The sequence below is a fragment of the Mobula hypostoma genome, chromosome 17, assembly GCF_963921235.1.
Source record: "Mobula hypostoma chromosome 17, sMobHyp1.1, whole genome shotgun sequence".
NCBI lineage: Eukaryota > Metazoa > Chordata > Chondrichthyes > Myliobatiformes > Myliobatidae > Mobula > Mobula hypostoma.
The window spans coordinates 6,401,742-6,425,555 of record NC_086113.1 but is presented as its reverse complement, the minus strand read 5'-3'; positions in this window follow the sequence as shown (position 1 = coordinate 6,425,555).

Genomic DNA, 23,814 nt, shown 5'->3' with positions numbered 1-23,814 from the left:
CCACTTCTGAATCCTCTATTCGCGCTCCCTCATCCTATCATTCCTGAAGTCCACAATCAGCTCTTCGGTCTTACTGACATTGAGTGCCAGGTTGTTGCTGCAGCACCACTCCACTAGCTGGTATATCTCACTCCTGTATGCCCTCTCGTCTCCATCTGGGATTCTACCAAGCAACATATATAAAATGCTGCAGGAACTCAGCAGGCCAGACAGCATCTACGGAAAAAAAGCACAGTCGACATTTCGGGTTGAAACCATTCCAGCATTTTATGTGTGTCTCTTGGATTTCCAGCATCTGCAGATTTTCTCTTGTTTGGGTTTCAACGAACAACAGTTGTATCACCAGCAAATTTATAGATAGTATTTGAGCTATACCTAGCCACACAGTCATGGATATAGAGGGAATAGAGCAGTGGGCTAAGCACACACCCCTGAGGTGCACCAGTGCAGATCGCCAGTGAGGAGGAGATATTATCATCAATCCTATTTGTATTTTTATGTTCCAATGTTCCAATGTGAACCTTGGTTCACAGAGAAACATAGAACAGCAATCACCAGGTGTGCCCACACAGCACATACCAGTGTGCCAAGCTGAAGAGCTACATCACAGGATTATATGCATGCTAAACTAGAAAACAATATGCAGCAGCTAAGCGATTGCACCTCCAGGAGATTCGATCAAAACCCAACCCCAGAGGGGTGGCTTACAGCCAGCATCTTGGATGCTACACACTTCCAAGCAGAAGGCACCTTTTTTTTTTCCACTTGCAAGGGAAAATAGCCAGAAAGTAGTCACAGGGAAAAACAACTGTGGGCCCCTTGCACTGTGAGATTTTCCACTGAGGTTGGGTGAGACTAGGACTAGAGGTCATGGGTTAAGGGTGAAAGGTGAAATGCTTAAGGGGATATGAGGGGGAGGGAACCTCTTCGCCCAGAGGGTGGTCAGAGTGAGGAATGAGCAGTCAGCGGAAGTGATGGATGCAGGTTGGATTTAAACATTTAAGAGAAATTTGGGTAAGTACGTGGATCTACTTTACTGTAATAAAAGCCTTTCAGTATTTACTCTCTTTCCAGTCTTTTGCAGTAATTGATAGTGCATCAATTTTATTAACAGTAATTTTAAAGAATGGATCCACGTCCATGCTGTATGTCTGTCCTGGACTGTGGGAGGAGCAGTGACACAATCGCCTTTATTCAGGGGTCTGTGAGGGGAGCCACAGGAGAAGTCAGCAGAGGGACGTGTCCAGCCATGTCCAGACAGGTAACCTAGTTACAACCTATATACATGGTTTACCACATGGGCTAGAGGACCTTTGTCTGTGTTTTAGTGCTGTGTGACTCCATGATGAAAAATAAGTGAGAACTACGTGATATAGAAAAGGGAGATGAGGTGTAATCTCCCAATTAGTTTTAAAGTTCAACCCCGATTGGGAGGCATGGTAGCGTAGAGATTAGCACACTATTATTACAGCACCAATGACCTGGGTTCAGTTCACACTGTCTGTAACGAATTTGTACATTCTCCCTGTAAACACATAGGTTGTCTCCAAGTACTCTGGTTTCCTCCCACATTCCAAAGACATAGTGGTTGGTAGATTAATTGGTCACATGGTTGCAACTGGGCAATACAGCTCTTCGGGCCAGAAGGTCTTGTTACCGTGCTGTATCTAAACTAATGGGGTAAGGAATCTATGAATATCCTTAACTTTGTTAATCGTGATCCTTGATCAGGAGTGCTGCCCAGGTCATCTTCAGCCAGATGTCCATTGGGAGAACCATCTTAGCTTCCTCCTTCTGAAACATACAGTGAGGTGCATTGTTTGCATCAAGTCAAATCAGCGAGATTTGTGCTGGGCAGCCCGCAAGTGTTGCCACACTTCCAGCGCCAGTATAGCATGCCCACAACTCACTAGCTCTAACCCTATGTCTTTGGAATGTGGGGGAAAACAGGAGCAGCCGGAGGAAACACAAGTAATCATGAGGAGAACGTACAAACTTCTGACAGGCGACGGTGGGAATTGAACCCCAATTAGTGATCACTGGCACTATAAAGCATTGTGCTAATGCCAACATTACCTGGCAGAGATGTCGGTGGAACACTTTGGGTTTGTGACTCCGTTGGCTTTGAGCACAAGTATCAGTGGTTTCAGACATTCCCTGATACTACGTAAAATGAAGTAAATTGATTGAAGGCAGGCCTCTGTGATGGAGGGTCAGGATAGTGTGTAACAGTGGGACGGAAGCTGCCCTTGTGCCTGGTGGTACGAGCTAAAGTCTCTAGTATCTTCTGCTCAATTGAAGAGGAAAGAAGAGGGAATATCTGGTGGGGGTGAGGTTATTGATTATGCTGGCTGCTTTACTGAGACAGCAAGAAGTGTAGACAGAATCCATGGGGGAGGCTGCGTCCACAACTCTCTGCAGTTTCTTGTGGTCACATAACTAGCTACAAATAACTAGCATCCGAATAGGGTGCATTCTATGGTGCATCAATAAAGGGTCATACAGAAAAGGCAAAGTCCATTTTAGTGCAAATAATGACGTACTCAATCACTGAATTCTGTCCGTACCTGAAGTATGATAGAAATCTGGCTGCAAAGACTGCAGCTGCTGACAAGTCACCCATCTGTAATGTTTGCTTTTTCCTCAATCCACGTGTATTACTAAATCGCAGGATGTTTCTATAACTTCTTGGGGGTAAATTTGCTTCTGAATTTGGCATGGGGTCGGAATAATTGAAAAATCCCTAACCAATGAATGCTGAATTTGGTTTTCTTTTCTTTCAGTTTAATGTGACTGCACGTCCTCTTTCAGCATCTATCATTACAATGTTGAGGCATAGAGGACTACAGCACAGAACCAGGCCCTTCAGCCCATTTAGTCCATGTCAAACTGTTATTGTGCCGAGTCTCATCGATCTGCACCTGGACCATAGCCCTTCATACCCCTCCTATCCAGGTACTTATCCAAACTTCTCTTAAATTGGACCTGCATTATCCCATTCTGCTGGCAGCTCATTCCACACTCTCACCAAAAAGTTCAAAGTAAATTTATTATCAAAGTACATATATGTCACCATATACAACACTGCAATTCACTTTCTTGCAGGTGTACTCAATAAACACAATAATCACAATAATATCAATGAAAGACTGCACCAACAAGGCAGACAACCAATGTGCGAAAGACAACAAACTTTGCAAATACAAAATGAATAATAATAATAATGGTAAGATGTATACACCACTAAATTTAAATGAAAGCTCAACCCAGAAAAATGAAGAAGTTATCAGAAAGTGTTAACCAAAGGAAAAGCACGACCCTCCGTGGAAGAGACTAAATGTCAACAAGGAAGCTTTGAATGCTGGCTCAGAGTTGGAGACCTCTTCCCAGAAATGGACGGGTTCTTTGTGGCAATACAGGACCAGGTGGTTCGTACAAAAAGTTATCAAAAATACGTAATAAGAGACCAGCACATTCAAGGCAATAAATGCAGAGAATGTTAAGAGAAACCAGAAACAACGCAACACATTACAGGATCCTGCAGCAGTTTAACTCAATCTGATTACTTACACAGGCACTATCAAGTGGTAAGCATCATTCACCAAAATCTTGCTTTAAAATACAAACACATAAAAGTCACTGTACCTTACTATAAGTACAAACCTGATCCAGCTATAGGGTCAGAGTATTACAAATTACTTTATGACTGACTGATCTGTTATTATAGAAAGGGGAATTCAAACTAACTGTCCAGATATATTATTACAGGATAAACAAGCAAGAATAACTTATTTAATAGATATAGCCATTCCAAACACACATAACTTACAGATATCTATAAGTGAAAAACTCCAGAAATATGCTGAATTAAAAGGAAATCGAGAGACTATGGAACATGAACAGGGTATACATTGTCCCAGTAGTAATATCTACCACTGGTATCATCCCAAAGTCACAACACAATAGCATTAAACAATAAGGCTTTTACTGTAAAACTTAAGTAAATCTTCAGAAAGCCACAATACTAAACACCACTATAATAGTCCGAAAGTTCCTAGCAATTGAGAAATGAGCATGCTTGGCTATGCCTATACCTCAGGTTTTACCAGCCTGAGCTGAGAAAAAAAATAATTAAGCAATAAATATTGAGAACATTAGATGAAGCGTCCTTGAAAGTGAGTCCATAGGTTGTGGGAACAGTTCAGTGATGGGGCAAGTGAAGTTGAGTGTAGTTATCCCCTCAGGTCAGGAGCCTGATGGTTGAGGGGTTAAAAACTGTTCCTGAAGCTGTGATGTGAATCTCTCTAAGTGAAAATTTTCCCCTTAAATATTTCACCTTTCACCTTTAACTTATGACCTCTACTTTTAGTCTCACCCAATTTCAGTCTTAAAAGCCAACTTGCACTTGCCCTGTCTGTACCCTTCAAATTTAGTTTACCTCTATCAAGCTTCCTATCGTTCTCCTATGTAGGGAATAAAATCCTTTCCCCATAACTCAGGTCCTCAAGACCCAACAACATTCTCTCCGTAATTGAGAGAAATCGGCATCTTTAAAGAATTTATTTTCACATATGAGAAAGATCTTAGAGCCTTTCCTGAGCTAGGTGAATGTTTCCCCTCCGTGTTATTTGCCTTCTTCAGGAGATTCCATGGCTGGAGGAATGAACACTGAGTCAGTTCACACTCGTGTGAAGGAAGGTGTGAGGGAGACTAGAGAAAGATGGGAGATTAGGGCGAATGTGATTGAAAGGACTGGTTCCGTGTATTCCCAATCAAGTGAGCATTCCACTTCCTTGGCTTCTTATAGAAAAAGTACTGGAGAGGCAGCTATGTTAGGGATATGTACAGTACTATGCAAGCCTTAGGCACATACATATAGCTAGGGTGCCTAAGACTTTTGCACAGTACTGTAGTAATTTCATGTATTGCACTGTACTGCTGCTGCAAAACAAAAAAACAAATTTCATGACGTATGTGAGTGATGATAAACCTGATTCTGATCTGGGACCACTATTGTGGATTCAGAGTGAGAAGGGGACAGGGAGAGGGGAATCGTGGCTGGGAAAATGGGAAGGGAGAGGGGAGTAAGTGGGAAGTACCCAAGAGACATTCTGCAATGATCAATAAATCAATTGTTTGGAATCAAATGACCTTGCCTGGTGTCTCAGGGCTGGGTGTGCCTGTACCTGTGCCACCTCCGCTCCTGGCACTCCTTCTCTGCCACCTGCCCAACCCGTCCCCTGGCTCTCCACCTTAGCTATTCCAAACATCCTTTGGTCCTGCCAAATTTACAAACTCTCTCTCCACTCCACGTTGAGAAATACAGTACTAAGCAAAAGTCATAGGCACCCTACTAAGACCTTTGGACAGTTTTGTAGGTTGTGATGAAGGGTCCCAGCCTGAAATGTTGACAGTTTAATCATTTCCATAGATGCTGCCTGACCTGTTGAGATCCCCCAGCATTTTGTGTGTGTTGCTCTGGATTATCAGCATCAGCCAAATCCCTTTCGTTGACACTTTCAATGACTCTTCATCTCACGTTCTCAATATTGATTGTTTACTTGTTTCTTGCTATTATTTTGGATTTTTTTCTATTTGCACAGTTTGCTGTTTTTTGCACATTGGTTGTTTGTCCATCTTGTTATGTGTGGTTTTTCATTGATTCCACTGTGTTCTTTGTTTTTTCTATGAATGCCCACAAGAAAGTGATGTACTTTGATAATAAATTTACTTTGAACTTTGATTGGGGTATTGTGTTGACCTTCATTAATTGGATTATTGAGTTGAAGAGCTGTGAGGTAATGTTGCAGCTCTATAAACCCTGGTTAGACCACACTTGGGGTTCACATCATTTGATCCCTCGTTACTGCCGAGTTGACAGGGTGGTTAAGAAGACATATGGTGCATTGGTCTTCATTAGTTGAGTTCAAGAACTGCAAGGTAATGTTGCAACTCTGATTAGACCACACTTAGAATCATCATCATCAGGTGCCATGCCCAGTTTGAGCTTTGACTGCCATGGCCCACACACTCCTGTTTTGGGTAAAGTGGATCAATTCATTAATATTCATTTCCAGTTCTCTGACTGCTGTCTCCATCATCATTTGTCTTTGCCTTCATCTTGCTTTCTTCCCTTCAATCTTTCCCATAATTACTGTGCATTCTAACTCCTCTTTCCTAATCACATGTCAGATGAAGTTTCATTGCCTTTTCGTGATCTCATACATTATTACTCTTTTTGTGCTTGCTCTGTTCATGACATCCTCGTTAGATATTTGTTTCGTCCATGATCTTCTTTGCATCCTCCCCAAAAACCACATCTCTGCTGCTTCAATTTGTTTCCTCATGTTACTAGATATTGTCCAACATTCTGAGCCATATAACATTACTGGATAAACGTAACATTTCAGTATTCTGAGGCGGGTTGTCATGCCTAGTTTAGTGTTGGTCAGTATATCCTTCATTCTCATAAAGGCGTCTTTTGCCATCCTTGTTCTTCTTTTGATGTCCATGTTGCACTTGCCATCTGATGTCTCCCAGCTTCCTAAGTAGCAAAAGTTCTGTACTTGTTTTATGTCTTTCCGGTTTATTTTCAGCTTGTAGATAGGAACACTATTCTATTTTATTCTAGAAAACCTAGTGTCTAGCAACGGTGGTTTGCTATTGCCTTCTGTTGGGCGAACTGAAGAAATCGTCATTTCTCTTCCCAAATGTTCATCTGCCTTTACTATAGCCACTGTCATTTGAGGTCGTAGCTCATCCGCCTTCTCTGTCATAGGTTCAGTTACTGAACCTGCCGGATCTGCCGTTGGCCTTCGCTCATATCCTGAGCAGGAACCCTTGCAGGTGTTACCGTTCCAGGTCAGAGCGGCCCTGGGACCAATGAATGAACTCCACTTTCCCCAAACCTCTGAAAGTCCCCAATCAGAGCCTCATCACCAGTTGCAGTTTAGAGTCATACCCAGGACAAACTCTTAGAATACAGTGTTCATTTCTGGTGTCCCCTTTATAGGAAGGATGTGAAAGCTTTAGAGAGGGTATAGAGGAGATTTACCAGGATGCTGCCTGGATGAGAGGAAAGGTTGAGCAAACTAGGGCTTTTCTCTTTTGTGTGAAGGAGGATGAGAGGAGATTCGATAGGGGTGTATAAAATGATAAGTTCGAAGTTCAAAGTTCATTTATTATCAAAGTATATATACATCAAACAACCTTCAGATTCATCTCCTTATAGGTGGCCACAAAACAAAGAAACCCAATAGAACCCATTAAAAAATAGAGGACTCAAACACAGAGAAGAGAAAACAAACAACAAAAACTGAAGTTCACAAAAGTGAGTCCACACCACAAAGGCATTAGTTGCAGGCCACAGCACCAAGGATGGGTAATCCTTGCAGAGCAGTGAGCTGAACAGGCCCATCCCTTGCCTCTGGCTCTGACACCCTAACCTTTCCAATCTGACCTGGTGCTTAAATCATCCAAACCTCAGGTCTTTCCTCACTCTGAGCCCCGGGCCCTGACACTTTGCTACCCTCTCAGGCCTAGGCCCATCACATCAATTCAGCTTTGATAAGAGTGGACAGCCAGCACCTTTTTATCTAGGGCAGAAATGGCTAATAAGAGAGGATATAACTATAAGGTGATTGGAGGAAAGTATGGGGGGGGGGTGATGTCAAGGCAGGTTTTTTATACAGAAAGGAAAGTGCATGGACTGCACTGATGGTAGAGACAGATACACTTGGAAGATTAAAGAGACTCTTGCTGGTAGAATCTCAGATGGAGACGAGAGGCCGTACAGGAGTGAGATATGCCAACTAGTGGAGTAGTGTTGCAGCAACCACCTGGCACTCGATGTCAGTAAGACCAAAGAGCTGATTCTGGACTTCAGGAAGGGTAAGATGCAGGAACACATACCAATCCTCATAGAGGGATCAGAAGTGGAGAGAGTGAGCAGTTTCAAGTCCTGGGTGTCAAGATCTCTGAGGATCTAACCTGCTCCCAACATTCCGATGCAGCTATAAAGAAGGCAAGACAGCAGCTATACTTCATTAGGAGTTTGAAGAGATTTGGCATGTCAACAAATACACTCAAAAACTTAGGTGTACCTTGGAGAGCATTCTGACAGGCTGCATCACTGCCTGGTATGGAGGGTGGGGGCTACTGCACAGGACCGAAAGAAGCTGCAAGGGTTGTAAATCTAGTCAGCTCCATCTTGGGTACTAGCCTACAAAGTACCCAGGACATCTGCAAGGAGCGGTGTCTCAGAAAAGCTGTATCCATTATTAAGGACCCTCAGCACTCAGGGCATGCCCTTTTCTCATTGTTGCCGTCAAGAAGGAGATACAGAAGCCTGAAGGCACACACTCAGCGATTCAGGAACAGCTTCTTCCCCTCTGCCATCCGATTCCTAAATGGACATTGAACCCGTGAATACTATCTCACTTTTTAAATTTATATTATTTCTGTTTTTACACAATTTTTAATCTCCAACATACATAGACTGTAATTGATTTACTTATTTATTTATTATTTTTTCTGCTGCTGTTAAGTTAACAAATTTCAAGACACATGCTGGTGATAATAAACCTTATTCTGATTCTGACATGCGCATGGACAAAAGCAAAATGGAGGGCTATATGGGAGGGAATGGGAGTACGATAAAAGTTGGCACGACGTTGTGGGCCGAAGGCCCTGTACTGTGCTGTACTGTTCTATGTTCCAACAGGAATAGAAAATATCTTTGGCAGTTCCTGGTAACAGTGTGACACTCACCTTGGGTTGAAGCCAGTGGAAACCTTCTCACGGCTGTGTTGTGCTTATAGGAAGAACTGCGTCTGGACAATGAAAATAACAAATGATGACAGGATTACACATCTTGCAATATGCATGCTTGGCCACACGTCTGATCCCTGCAGGATTCCCCACTGGGAAGCTAGTGGCATGGTGGAGGACACTGAGAGATATTCACAGGCTCTGTTTGTTCCCATTCCTGGCAGGTATGTGTGAATTGTTCAGACATTGAATAAAGGAGGTGATTGAAACCGTCCAGGAAATTGTGTTCAACCTCACTCCTTGTTGTTTTCTCCCACCTCCACGCTATTTTGAATCCTGGAGACATTGTCTCCTTGTTGTGGTAAGGTTTAACAAAGATCATCAGAATTCAAAACACATAGGAATACTCACTGGGGAGAGCATTCTCTCTGGTTGCATTACCTTCCTGTATGGAGGAGACATCGCACAGGATCAGCAAACGTTGCAGAGGCCTCCAAACTTAGCCAGCTCCATCGGGACACTGGCCTCCCCGCCATCGAGGGCATCTTCAAAAGGCCATGCCTCAAACAAGTGACATCCATCGCCCAGAACATGCTCTCTTCTCATTACTACCATCAGGAAGGAGGTACAGGAGCCCGAAGCCACAAACTCAGTATTTTAGGAACAACTTCTTCCCCTCTGCCATCCAATTTCTGAACAATGAACCTAAGTACACTACCTCACTACTTTTGTTCTCTTTTTGCACTACATATTTAATTTGTATACATATTTCTTATTGTAATTTGTAGTATTATTTATGTATTAAACTGTACTGCTGCCGCAAAACTGCAAATTTCACAAACACAAAATACTCTGCAGATGCTGGGGTCAAAGCAACACGCACAAAATGCTGGAGGAACTCAGCAGGTCGGGCAGCATCCGAGGAAACGAACAGCCAACGTTTCGGGCTGAGACCCTTTGTCAGGACGGAAGAGGGAGGGGGCAGATCACCTCCCTCATGGTTCCACCTCTTTCTACTACCCATTGTGTTTTCCCCTATCCCTTCTTCACCTTTCCTGCCGATCCCCTCCCCTACCCCTTTATCTTTCCCCTTACCGGTTTTTCACCCGGCACCCACCAGCCTTCTCCTTCCCACCCTCCCCCCACCTTCTTTATAGGGCCTCTGCCCCTTCCCTCTTCAGTCCTGACGAAGGGTTCCGGCCCAAAACGTTGACTGTTCATTTCCACGGACGCTGCCCGACCTGCTGAGTTCCTCCAGCGTTTTGAGCAAATTTCACGACATACGTCAGTGAATCCAGTCGATGGTGTTCTGGCATCCACTCCAGACTTCGAGGCAAGTGGTACTGGGTTCGAATCTGGCCGGTTCCTGGCACAGTTTCCGTCCATGCTGCGTTAAGCCTCGAGCTAACAACTCAGCCTCGTTAAAAAAAAGACAAAACTGCTAAAAAGGCAAAATTGCTACCCAATGCACTACATGGCACAGAAAGGAACAACAACAAAAACAATATCAGTGATATTAAACCTGATTCTGATTCTGAAATTGAAACAGGAATAGATGGTCTGATCCCTTGTCCCTGTTCGACAATTCAATAAGATCTTTACTGATTGTTTATCTGTAATCCTCTTTTCTGCACTGACCACATGTGCTTTGACATCAGATCTCTTCAATACAGACAACAAACGAGTCTCTGAATGTCTCTTGCCTTGGGAATTAGTAAGATTAACTACTGTTATCTTTATCTTTACATTTATCTTTATTTCAAAGATTCATGAGTATTCTTCTCCTCTCCAAATGGCAACCACTTACCTGAAGGATGTAACGCTCTGTCTGGGCACACTGATGAGAGGTGATATCAACTCTTCATCTAAGCTACCAGTCTCCATGAGAATTTTATACCTTTCAATGGGTTCGTCTCCCATTCTCCTAAACTCAAGATCACATAGGCCTAATCTCTTAACAAACCTGGTAACTCGGGAAACAACTCAGTGAACTTTCACTGCACTCCCCTTTACTGAAAGTTGTATCATTCGTTAGGGAGACTAGACCTGTACACAATATGCCAAGCTGTATAAATGGAGTCACACATCTGTACACTTGTACTCAAAATTCCTTGTGAAAAAGGACCACGTTTATTTATTTATTGAGAAAAGGCGTGGAATAGGCCCTTCTGGCCTTCAAGCCACACTTCCCAGAAATCCCCCGATTTAATCCTAGCCTAATCACAGGAGAATTTACAATGATCAGTTAACCTACCAGCCGGTACCTTTTTGGACATGGAAGGAACCTGGAGCTCACATGATCGTGAGGAGAATGTACAGGCTCTTTCCAGGCAGCAGTGGGAATTGAACCAGTATGCTGGTACTGTAAAGTGTCGTGCTAACCACTACACTATTGTGCCACAATATAGGTTAAATTCTTAACCGAGATGAAGAAGAAGATTAGTTTTATTTGTTGCATGTACAGTGAAGTTCGTCATTTCTGTCATATGAAACCAGGAAGGATTGTGCTGGGCAGCCCATAAGCTTTGCCATTCTTCCATTGCCAACATAGCATGCCCACGGCTCACTCACCCTAAAATATAGGCCTTTGGAATATGGAAACACGAGGAAATCTGCAGATGCCAGAAATTCAAGCAACACACACAACAAGTGCTGGTGAACGCAGCAGGCCAGGCAGCATCTCCAGGAAGAGGTTACAGTTGACATTTCGGGCCAAGACCCTTCGTCAGGACTAACTAAAAGAAGAGATAGTAAGAGATTTAAAAGTGGGAGGGGGAGGGGGAGATCAGAAATGATAGGAGAAGACAGGAGGGTGAGGGGATGGAGCTAAGAGCTGGAAAGATGATTGGCAAAAGGGATATGAGAGGATCATGGGACAGGAGGCCTAGGGCAGCCAGCAAGTGTCGTCGTGATTGCAGCACTGATATAGCACGCCCACAACACACTAACCCTAACTGTACATCTTTGGAACCTGAGAGGGAACTGGAGAACCAGGAGGAAACTCACGCAGTCATGGGAAGAACAAACATACTCCTTGCAAATTGTTTGTGGAAATCTGCAGATTCATTTTCACCTATAAACAGCCAGTCTGTTCTTCATTTCCCCCCCACCTTTTTATTCTGGCTTCCCCCCCACCTGCCTTTCCAGTTCCAATGGAGGATCTCAGCCCAAAAAGCCCGACAGTTTATTCCCCTCCATAGCTGCTGTCTGCTCTGAGCTCCTGCAGCATTGTGTGTGCTTGGTCTGCAGAGCTGTTTGTGGTAATGCCGATGTGTACTTGTTAATTCAAAGCACTGACTAATTAAGTGGTGCAGACTGGATAAACTATGAATTCAGCAAGGTGATAACGACATTAAAATTGATAACAATGTACAGGAACTAGTAAGGCAATAAAATAATACAGATTTATTATGCCTGTTACTGATGCAGGAGAGTGGGAAATCGTGGGCATCACCTAACGGCAATATCAACACTAGCTGTAATGTCCTGGGTGGCTCAACAGCTGCCGATATACCTTCATTCCGGTCTGATGATACGCTGCTTCCTTTCAACCATCAGGCTCCTGAGCCAGCGTGGAAAACTGCACTCACGCCAGCAGAGAACTGATTCCACAACCTACAGACTCACTTTCAAGGACTCTACAACTCATGTTCTCAATATTATTTATTTTTTCTTCTGTTTGCACAGCTCGTCTCCTTTTGCACATTGGTTATTTGTCCGTCTTTGGTTGTGTGTAGTTTATCATAGAGTCATAGAGAAGTACAGCACAGAAACATGTCCTTCAGCCCATCAAGTCGGTGCCAAACCATTTAAACTGCCTGCTCCCATGGATCTGCACCAGGACCATAGTCTTCCATACCCCCACCACCCATATACCTATCCAAACTTCTCTGAAATGTTGAAATTGAGTTCACATGCACCACTTGCTTTGGCAGCTCATTCCACACTCTCACAACCCTCTGAATGAAGAAGATCCCCCTCATGTTCCCCTTAAACCCTTTTACCCTTAACCTATGCTCACTAGCTGGAGTGTCCCATCCAGCCTCAGTGGGAGAAGCCATTGATTCTGTAATATTTTTGTTCTACTATGAATGCCTGCATTAAATTGAATCGCAGGGTAATATATGGTGACATATATGCAGTTTGATAATAAATTTACTTTGAACTTTGACGCTGCCTGACCATCTGAGTTCCTCCAGCATTTTGTGTGATGTGATCTACAGGGTTCTTGTGTAAATTCAGTTCAGCACTGCACTTGTTAATTCAAAACAATGATTCATTAAACCATACACACTTGGGTAAACCATGAACACACACAAAGTGTTGGAGGGACTTAGCCAGGCAGGCAGCATCTATGGAAATGAACAGTGAAGATCCTTCTTCCGGACCGGAAAGGAAGGGGAAGATGCCAGAATAAAAAGGTGGGAGGGGGGGCGGGGAGAGGAAGGAGGATAGCGAGAAGGTGATAGGGGAAGCTGGGTGGGTGGGAAAGAAAAAGGGCTGGAGAGGAAGGCAAGGCAAGTGGGCCAGAGGAGAAAGGGAAGGAGGAGGGGATCCAGTGGGACATGATAGGCAGGTGAAATGAGGTAAGAGGCCAGAATGGGAAATAGAAGAAGTGGAGAGGGGGTGGAATTTTTTCTTACCGGAAGGAGAAATTGATATTTACGCCATCAAGTTGGAGGCCACCCAGACGGAATGTAAGGTGTTGCGCCTCCACCCTGAGGATGACCTCATCTTGGCACGAGAGGAGACCGTGGACTGACGTGTCAGAACGGGCACGGGAATTTGAATTAAAATGTTTGGCCACCAGGAAGGTCCAGTTTTGGCGGATGGAGTGGAGGTGTTCAACGAAGAGATCTCGCAATTTACAACAGGTCTTACCAGTGCAGAGACCACGAATTCAACGAGGTGAAGGAATAAAGACATTAGAATTGATAACAATGTACAGAAACTAGTAAGGAAATAAAAGGAAACAAGTGTATGATGCAGGAAGGTGGTAATTCGTAGGCATCACATAACAGCGGTGTCAACATTAGCTGCGATGTCCTGGGTGGCTCAATAGCTGCCAACGTACGTCGGCCTGGTCCTACAAAATGCCACCTCCAGAGAATTAAAGGAATTTGCTGATGAGACTGACGCATGGGATCTGGGTGTCCCTGAATATTTTATCTGTGCATTTCATAAATGCGCAGATGGACACAAACGCACAGATCGTTACTCCTAGAACAGGAAGGTTACCCCAAGGGTATGAACACTTGCTTTAATGCCAGTGACTGTTTCAGATTCAAGTGTAAATGTTGCTGCGTGAAGCAAGCCAGCAAAGAATTTAACTGTTTTGTTGTGGAAGATCAACATTGCAATCCTGTAGTGTCACCTTTTTAATTGCAGTCTCATTAAAATTCTTCTAATGCCGTACATTGTTCAAATTTTCAGAATCCTTGTTAGTTTTCCCTTGCAATAATTTTCTTATATGTTAGGAATGTTTGAAAACAAGTTTCAAATTTTTGAGAGTGAATTGTCCACTGAGCCAGGGATTTTCTCTTTGGAGCAACGGAGGATGAAAGTTGTACAAGATGAGAAGATATTGGTCCAAAACTGCTCACAATATGCCAAGTGCAGTCTTACCAATGCCTTGTAGAACCTCAGCTTATATCCTTGCTCTTATCTTCTAATACTCTCAAAATAAATGCTAATGTTGCATATGCTTTCCTTGACTCACTGACTCAAACTGCAAATTAACCTTTAGAGAATCTTGCACAAGAACTCCTAAGTCCTTTTGCACCTCTGATTTCTGAATTTTCTCCCTGTTTAGAAAATAGTCTACACCTTTATTCCTTCTACCAAAGTGCATGACCATACTTGCCATACACCGTATTCCAGCTGCCACGTCTTTGCTCATTCTCCAGGTCTGTCTGTGGACTACCTGCTTCCTCAGCGTTATCTGCCCTCCTCTGCAAACTTGGCTGCAAATCCATCAATTCCACCATCCAAGTTGTTGACATATAGCGTGAAAAGTAGCAGTCCCAGTGGAAAAACATTAATCACAGGATGTCCTTGCATTCTGAGGCCGTGCCCTCTTTTCATAGGCTCTTCCGTTATTGGAAACATCCTCTCCAGGTCCACTCTATTTCATCCTTCCAAGATTCAGTAGGTTTAAAGAGATCCCTCTCATTCTTCTAAACTCCAGCAAGTTCAGACCCAGAGCCATCAAACGCTCCTCATACATTAACCTCTTCATTGTAAAGAAACTTCGAGAAATTCAGTGTAATCAACATGATTGGGTGAAAGGGGAATCATGCTTGGCCATAAACACTAGAGATTCTGCAGATACTGGAAATCCAGAGCAACACACACAAAACGCTGAAAGAACTCAGCAGGTCAGGCAGCATCTAAGGAGAGGAATAAAGAGTCAACATTTCAGGCTGAGACCCTTCATAAAGACTAAAAGCAAGGATGTAATGTTGAGAATTTATAAAGAACTGGTGAGGCCCCACTTGGAGTATTGTGGGCAGTTTTAGGCCCCTTTTCTAAGAAAGGATGTGCCAACATTGGAGATGGTTCAAAGGAGGTATGCAAAAATGATTCCAGGATTGAAAGTCTTATCATATGAGGAGCACGTGATGGCTCTGGGCCTGTACTCAGTGGAATTCAGAAGAATGAAGAGCTACCTTATTGAAACCTATCAAATGTTGAAAGGCCTCAGCTGAGTGGATGAGGAGAGGATGTTTCCAATGGTGGGGAGTCTAAGACCAGAGGACACAGCTTCAGAATAGAGGGTGTCCTTTTAGAATGGAGATAAGGAGAAACTTATTTAGCCAAAGAGTGGTGAATCTGTGGAATTCTTTGCTATGGGTGGCTCTGGAGGCCAAGCCATTGGGTATATTTAAAGCAGAGGCTGATAGATTCTTGATTAGTCAGGGCATACAGGGAGAAAGGAGGAGTTTGGGGCTGGAGGGAAAATAGATCTAACATCCTCCAGCATGTTGTCTATGACCAGTTCTCCACTGAAGAGATAACTGCTCTGTAGCTAAAATGGGAACTAAATGGTTGGACCAAGATTTCTAGAAGGCAAATGATATAGTTCGTTAAAGGTTGTTATGGAAAATAAATGCTTACCGTGTTGGAGATAAGATATCAGTGTGGTTTAAAGACCAGCCAGCTTAGAGGAAACAGAGCAGGTATGAGCAGGCCTTTTTCTGGTTGGCAAGGTGTAATAAATGGTAAGCCACAAAAATAGCTGGTGGACCCAAATACACTCTCATAAATCATTGCTGCTAGATTTGCAGATGACCGAAAGTTCAAGTTTATTGTCATTTGACTGTATGTATGTATATAGCTAAACAAAACAATGTTCCTCAGGGACCAAGGTGCTAAACAAGGCATATTTGTCACATACTGCGTATATCTCCCGTAGAATAAAACACATAAATGGGGCCATGACTGATTCCATTTCAAAGCGTCGAAAAAGATTGAAACATCGAGTGGAATGTGGAGGAGGTCAGCGGTCGCTCTCCACAGAGGTCACAGGTCAACAGGTTGGGAGCTAAATCAGTGGCATGGTAGTCGCTCTTCATGGAAGAACTGAGTTCAATTTTGACGGGAAGAAGGTTTCAAAATTCTAAGATTTATGTGATTATTGGACCATAGTTTATATTGCTCTCCCTTCAGTTTTCTGGTTTCTTTTGTGTTGCAGATTGGCGGGTTGGAGTTCTGGGTGGGCGATATGTTAGCTTTTGTAAGAGGGAAGGGTTGGGAATTTGGAGTCTGGTGATCGTGTTGGTTTTTCTGTGCGTGCGATTTGTTAGTTTTTGTGTATGAGAAAGGGGGTTGAGGGTTTGATGCTACTGTCAGTTTTTTGCAAGGGGGTGGGGGGATTTGAGGTTTGCACATTTTGTTTCTTTTGGGGAGGGAGGGGTTGATGTCTCTTCTTTCAATGCCTCCCATATAAATGGGGTAATTCATGGCTATCTGGAGAAGACGAATATCAGAGTTGTACTGTAGATGCATACTTTGACAATAAAATGAACCTTTGAACCTTTGCTAAAATAATATTAACAGAAAAGAAATTCTATAGATGTACATACAAGTTGACATAAAGTGTATATATAAAATTTAGTTAAATGTACAATGGTATTTCAGCTACTGATGCTATCATAAGTAGGTAGCAGGGTGTTCAGAAGTCTTACAGTCTGGGGGAAGAAGCTGTTACCCAGCCTGATTGTCCTTGTTCTTATACTGTGGTACCTCGGCCTGACTGTAGGATGTCAAAGAGATTGTGGGACGGATGAGAGAGATTCTTGACAATGCTGGTACATGTCCTGGATGGCGGAAGAGAGAGAGATTTCCAGATGATTTTCTCAACCTCACAATCATTTGTAGGATCTTTTGGTCAGGTGCCTTGTAATTCCCATACTGGATGTGATCAAAAAGATAGTGATGGAAAGGAATTGAAGGTGATAAAGGTAGCTGAAATGAATGAGTAAAGATCTGGCAGTTGGGGACTAGTCTGCATTAATATGAAGTGATCCATTTTGATAAGAAAAATGAAAACAAAGCATATATCATCTAAATAGTGAGACATTGCAGAGTGTTGACCTAAACTCAGTGGCCACTTTATTAGATACAATTTTACACCTGCTTGTTAATGCAGTTATCTAACCAGCCAACCATGTAGCAACCACTCAATGCATAAAAGCATGCAGACATGGGCAAGAGGTTCAGTTGTTGTTCAGACCAAACATCAGATGGGAAAGAAATGTAATCTAAGTTACTTTGACTGTGGAATGATTGTTGGTGCCAGATGGGGTGATTTGACTGTTTCAGAAACTGATGATCTTGGATTTTCAAGCACAACAGTCTCTAGCATTTACAGAGAATGAACCATAGAGTTCATAGCAAAAAAACCATCCAGTATTCCACTGAGTGGCAGTTCTGTGGGCGAACCGCACATCAACAAATTTCACGGCATATGCCTGTGATATTAAACCTAATTCTTTCCCCTTTACACTTGTGTACTTGAAATGACATTGAACAATTTTGACTCTTGAATTTTCATGGAAACATGAACATACAATGAATAGCCCAAATGGAAGATTTTGGCCCAGAATGCCTACTATTTATTTATTTCCACAGATGCTACATGACCTGCTGAGTTCCTCCAGCATTTTGTGTGTGAGGCAGGACGGCATGCTAGGCTTTTCAATACATCCTGTATCCCTGATTCAGGCAGCTTCAAACTGCAGTCACATTCGATTATTTTTATTGAGGTAGGATTGGACACAGCTGCAGAGGGTTGCAAATTCAGCCACCTCTATCATGGGCACTAGCCTCCCCAGGTCCAGGTCACTTTCAAAAGGCAATGCCTTAAAAGGTGGCATCTGTCACTAAGGTCCACATCACCCAGGACATGCCCTCTTCTCATTGCTACCATCAGGGAGGAGGTACAGGAGTCTGAAGACACACACTCAATGATTCAGGAATATCTTCTTCCCCTCTGCCATCAGATTTCTGAATGAACAATGAACCCATGAACACTACCTCACTAATATTTTTTAAATTTTTGCTCTCTTTTTGTACTATTTATCTATTTTATTGTAATATATTTAGTTCTTATTGTAATTTACATCATCTTATTAATATTATGTATCGCATTGTGCTGCTGCCGCAGAACAACAAATTTCACAACACATGCCGGTGACATTAAACCTAATTCGGATTCATTGTTTACCTTCAGGAAAACATGTTAATGGTGCACGAGTAAAGGGGTGATCCGTGCGGTTACGTGATATGGTACAGCGATTCTCCACGTTTTGTATTCTCTGCCCAAAGGAACTGGCTGAAAGAAGCAGGAAAGCCCACTGTTCATTGAGTTGCTGAGAGCCAAACCCCCACAAAGAACAGCTGAGTTAAGGTCCTTGCGTTGTAATTATCACATCTACTGCCTGAGGCCTGTTAGTATATTCAGTAATAATGAGGGGCCAGTTTCAACACACAACACATTAGGAGCAGCAGACTGCAAAGTCTTCTCACCTCCAATGGAGGAGAAATAACACAGGCAGCTGGCACAGAACATCTGCTTCTGAGGAGATTGCAAACTGCAGTCTGTTGTCTGAGGAAAGTCGAGAGTGAAAAAGATCACCCTGATCCAGGTTCTCAGCTGCACCTCCAGGATTTTATTTTATTTATTAGAGATGCAGCGGGGAAGAAGCTGTTCTGGCCCTTCGTGTTGTGCCACCCAGCAACCCACCGATTCGACCCGAGCCTAATCGCGGGACAATTTACAGTGACCAATTAACCTACCAACCGGTAGGTCTTTGGACTGTGGGAGGATACCGGAGCACCCAGAGGAAACCCACACAGTCACAGGAAGAATCGGATTTAACATCTGCAGCATATGTCGTGAAATTTGTTATCTTTGTTAGCAGCAGCAGTAGTAGTAGTGGTAGAAGCTTTCTCTCAGAGGCTGTCAGAATTGAACTCTGAACTCCAACTTGCAATAGTATCGTGCTGACTACTACGCTGCCATGGCGCCCTATTTCTAGCCCCTCTGATCAGTATTAAAGATTATATACAAAGCTGAAATTGCTAATTCATGCAAATTGGTTTGGATAGGTACATGGATGGTAGAGATATGAAGGGCCACGATCCCGGTGCAGATTGATGGGAGAAAGCAGTTTAAATGGTTTTAGCATGGACTAGATGGGCCGAAGGGTCCATTTTTGTGCCAATTACACCCATGTGACCAATTAACCTACTAACCCATATGTCTTCGGAATGTGGGAGGAAACCAGAGCACATGGAGGAAACCCACACGGTTGTGGGGAGAAAATACAAACTCCTTACAAACAGAAACTGTAAATGAAATGAGAAAAGCCTAACTTGAAAAAAAATATTGAGATACAATGTGGTATAGACTCTTCTGGCCCTTCAAGTCACGCCACCCACTGCCCAGAAACGCTCTGATTTAATTCTCGCCTAATCACAGGAGAATTTACAGTGACCAGTTAACCTATTAACTGGTACGTCTTTGGACTGTGGGAGGAAACCAGATCACCTGGAGGAAACCCACGCTGTCACAGGGAGAATGTACAAACTCCTTACAAACAGCGGCAGGAATTGAAAATGAAAGTGTAAATGAAACAAGAAAAGCCTAATTTCTTTGGAATTATTTTTAGTTCATTTCCTGTGGCTTTTATCAACGATGTTATACATTGTCATTCCTTTCCTCGTTTCTATCTCTGTTTAACGTCCAGACATCCCAGTTTTTATGGGAGGATGAAAATCCCCATAAAGAACAACACACACAAAATCTTAATAACTGGGTATCCTGAGTAGTTTCCTGGAAATCATAAACACAAGAGCTTCTGCAGTTGCTAGAGATCCAGAGTAACACACACAAAATGCTGGAGGAACTCAGCAGGTCAGGCAGCACCTATGGAATTGAATAAAGCAGTCGACATTTCAGGCTGAACCATTCATCAGGACTGGAAAGGAAGATGGAAGAAGCCAGAATAAGAAGGTGGGGGGTGGTGGAGAGGGTGGGAGGAAGAAGTATTTTGCAACTTCTCTTCGTAACTAAGTTGTTTTGGCGGTTGGCCCCAGTATCATTCTGCAGTGTCTTGCCCCCGCCCCCCATACTTGATCAAAAAATCCAACATGTCTCTCCAACCCAGGGGTGCAGTGCTAATTTTTTAGGTGCCAGAGCTAACAAAATGCTTGCCATTTCCGGTATCGTCTCAATATATATGTCACACCCAATTTGTGTACCTGCTCATTTCATGTAGTGGGCAACTTCCTTGCTCCATTCATGTAATAAGAAGGTACACAAATTGGGTGTGACATATATATATATATGAATAGGGCTTCTTATAATGTCAAGCACTAAACCAAGAAAAAAGAAATATATGAATTCCAGAGCTCCACAGAAATAGAGTGATAGTTAAGACATTAACAAGATTATAGCCTATCACTACATTTCAGTGTATAACTGGTACAATAAAACATATAATACTTAATTTATGATGAAGTATTGCACAGTTGCACTCACTAATTATCATAAAATATAATTATCAAGCAAGTAAAGAAAAGGATGGTAATCATGTATTTTACCAATTTATTACCTACGTACTTACCAAATGCCACCAATGAGAAGTTTCACAATAATTTCCACCAAGCGTCAGGCATAATATGTGTTCGAGGGTCTGAATCAACTCTTGTCCTGGTGTCATCTGCTGATCTGTGGTACCGCAGCCATGATGTGACATACAGCTCAGGATTCCACTGAACTAGAGGAGGTCCATGTAGTTTAACAAACATGAGTGCTAATACATGATTTACGAGAATTCTTGAGCGTGTTGTTGTTATTATCAAGTTCATGTGACTGAATCCTTTCTCACACTCAGCAGTACTAATAGGAATAACTTGTGAACAGCTCAGTAATGGGCGTAAATCTTGGGGGATGCCACGTCCACGATCCTCCACATAATCTCTGAAGGCATTTATTACAGAGGAAGAAGAAAGCTTAAACCTCTTACAGAGAGATGATATTGCAGCTTCTCCATAATTAGGCGGTATTTCAGCGGGCCAGTTATCTTCATCAAGGACACACATTTCATTTAGCAGGGATTTATACATACTTTGAGGTTTAGAAGTTTGAGAACCTTTCAAGGATATTGCCGTGAACATACAGTGCTGCAAATTGTTTATTAGATTAGTAAGAAACTGTAGATAATTAATGGAGACAATTTTGCTGTTGCTTGTTAAGGTGATATCTCCAAACTTCCCCTTTTCAACTGCCTCTTGAGCTTCTAGAGTTTTTGTACCGGGTTGCTCTTTCAGTCCGTGCAGTGATCTTGTGCTCCGTTGGATCAGTTTGTCTGCATAAACAATTGTAGTGGTGCGTTTCTGTAAACACTGACAGTAAACAAAGTTCATGCGACGTGTCATACATTAGAGCTAAGTCCAATAGAAACTGCTCTGAGGAGATTCTTTTCAACAGACCTTCGTAGGTTTTTCTGTCACTCCCAGATCTTGTTTCATCTTTCATTGCTTTTTCAAAATGAAGACACAGTGCTTCATAATTTTGCCACACTGCTGAAACTGTTCGAAACGAGCTAGCTACCCACCTGGTGCCCAGAAACACAGTCTATTTTGCAAATTTGCTGTTCTAGTTGAGAGGCACATCCAGATAATTCCTTTTGATTTAGAGGTGATCTACTGTAAACAGAGTACAATTTGTCCATAAATAATTGAAAATGATTTATTCCATGAACTTCCCTCACCGAATCACCTACTGCAAGTTCTAATCTGTGATTAAGACAGTACCAAATTATCACATCAGGGTAATGTTCCTTGAGAATTGTAGCAACACCAGATTTGATGCCAAGCATTACGCTCACCCCATCACTAGCAAATGCTACAAGGTTCTGATTCAAGTAAGAGTCATCAAACCCATGGTTATTGAGACAGTTCAATAGATGCTTAGCAATAGTTGCAGCTTTCTGATCAGGCAGTTCAATGAGACCTAAAAACATAAAATGGAAATCACCTTCCTTATCACTGTCATTTCAAATAAACTATCAGGGTGGTCTTAATGCTTAGGCTTGTCGATTCACCAATAAGAACAGAAAATTTGCCATTTATCTGCTTGATCTGCCGGCAAATTTTCTTTTTCGTATCAATGGCTACGTGATTAATTATCTCTGTAGCACTAGTGCATGAATGCAGTCCAATTCCAATGTCAATACCATTTTTTTTGAAGTTCCAATAAGCCAAAGTGATCAGAGAGTGGTCTGTCATTCTGAGCTAAATAATATGCAGAACAAAAAATTGAACAAGTTGCCTTTAGATGCGAAGCATTCACGGTGTCACATAATTTTCCAAGAGCACCTTCACTAGCTATATTTTCAGCACCTAGAGCAGCAGTGTGAGCTTTTGATAGTTTGTGATCAACAATTTTTTTTCTGAGAGACTTCAAGCATGTACTTCGATCGGCTCCATAATAAGATACTTGGTACATCTGCCACGCCGATTCTCCCATGATCTGTAAGTTCTTGAGGCTGTAGTGCTTTACATAGCGAGCCAGCCATCCCTTACTAGCCTTAAACTCCTTCCTCTTGCTCTCCTCAACCCCTCACAGTAGTGCTCATAGAGGCTAAGTGCTTTTTCATGCATAATTTTGCCTTCAACAGGGATATGCTTCTGTGACATGTCCTCTAGCCACACACTTAATGCTTTCTCAGTCTTTGCAAGCACTTTATCACGAACCAGAGAGACCACTTTTGCAGTTGCAGGGGTAGCACTAACACCTCCACGAATTTCAGCTTCTTTCTGCTTTATTGTGCGAATGCTCGATTCATTCTTACCGACCTTACGGCCCACTTTGGCAAGCGACATGCCACTTTTCAAAAGATCTAAGATTTTTATTTTCTTGGTGAACAACGCTCAAACAACGGGTGCTGGGAAGAGACTGAGGATCTGTGAAATGGCGGGAGGCTACAGCAGGGTTTGCTGGGACAACAGGTCGAGCGAGGAGGAATTTCACAAAACAGCCACAGCTCCAGGATTTCACCAAAAACGATCAAATATCCTAATGTTGTTAGTGGTATTTTCCCCACTAGACACCACCCCCTCTCCCCAACCCCCCGCTTCCGTAAAATTCCCTCTATTTAATATGCGGCTGCTGTTAAATTCCACGCTTGTTTATTTTGACTATTTTACAGAGGTGCCGGAGTGGCGCCCCGGTGAGCTCCGGTAGCACTGCATCCCTTCTCCAACCTCCTTGAAATTTATTGTTCTTGAATGAAGACTAACATCCTGTTATACACTTTAATTATATATTACAGAGGTCCCCAACCACTAGGCCGTGGACCGGTACCGGGCCGCAAAGCATGTGCTACCGGGCCGTGAGGAAACGATATGAGTCAGCTGCACCTTTCCTCATTCCCTGTCATGCACTGTTGAACTTGAACATAGGGTTGCCAACTGTCCTGTATATTGGGCTAAATTGGTTTGTCCCATACGGGACCTCCCTTGTCCCGTATTTCC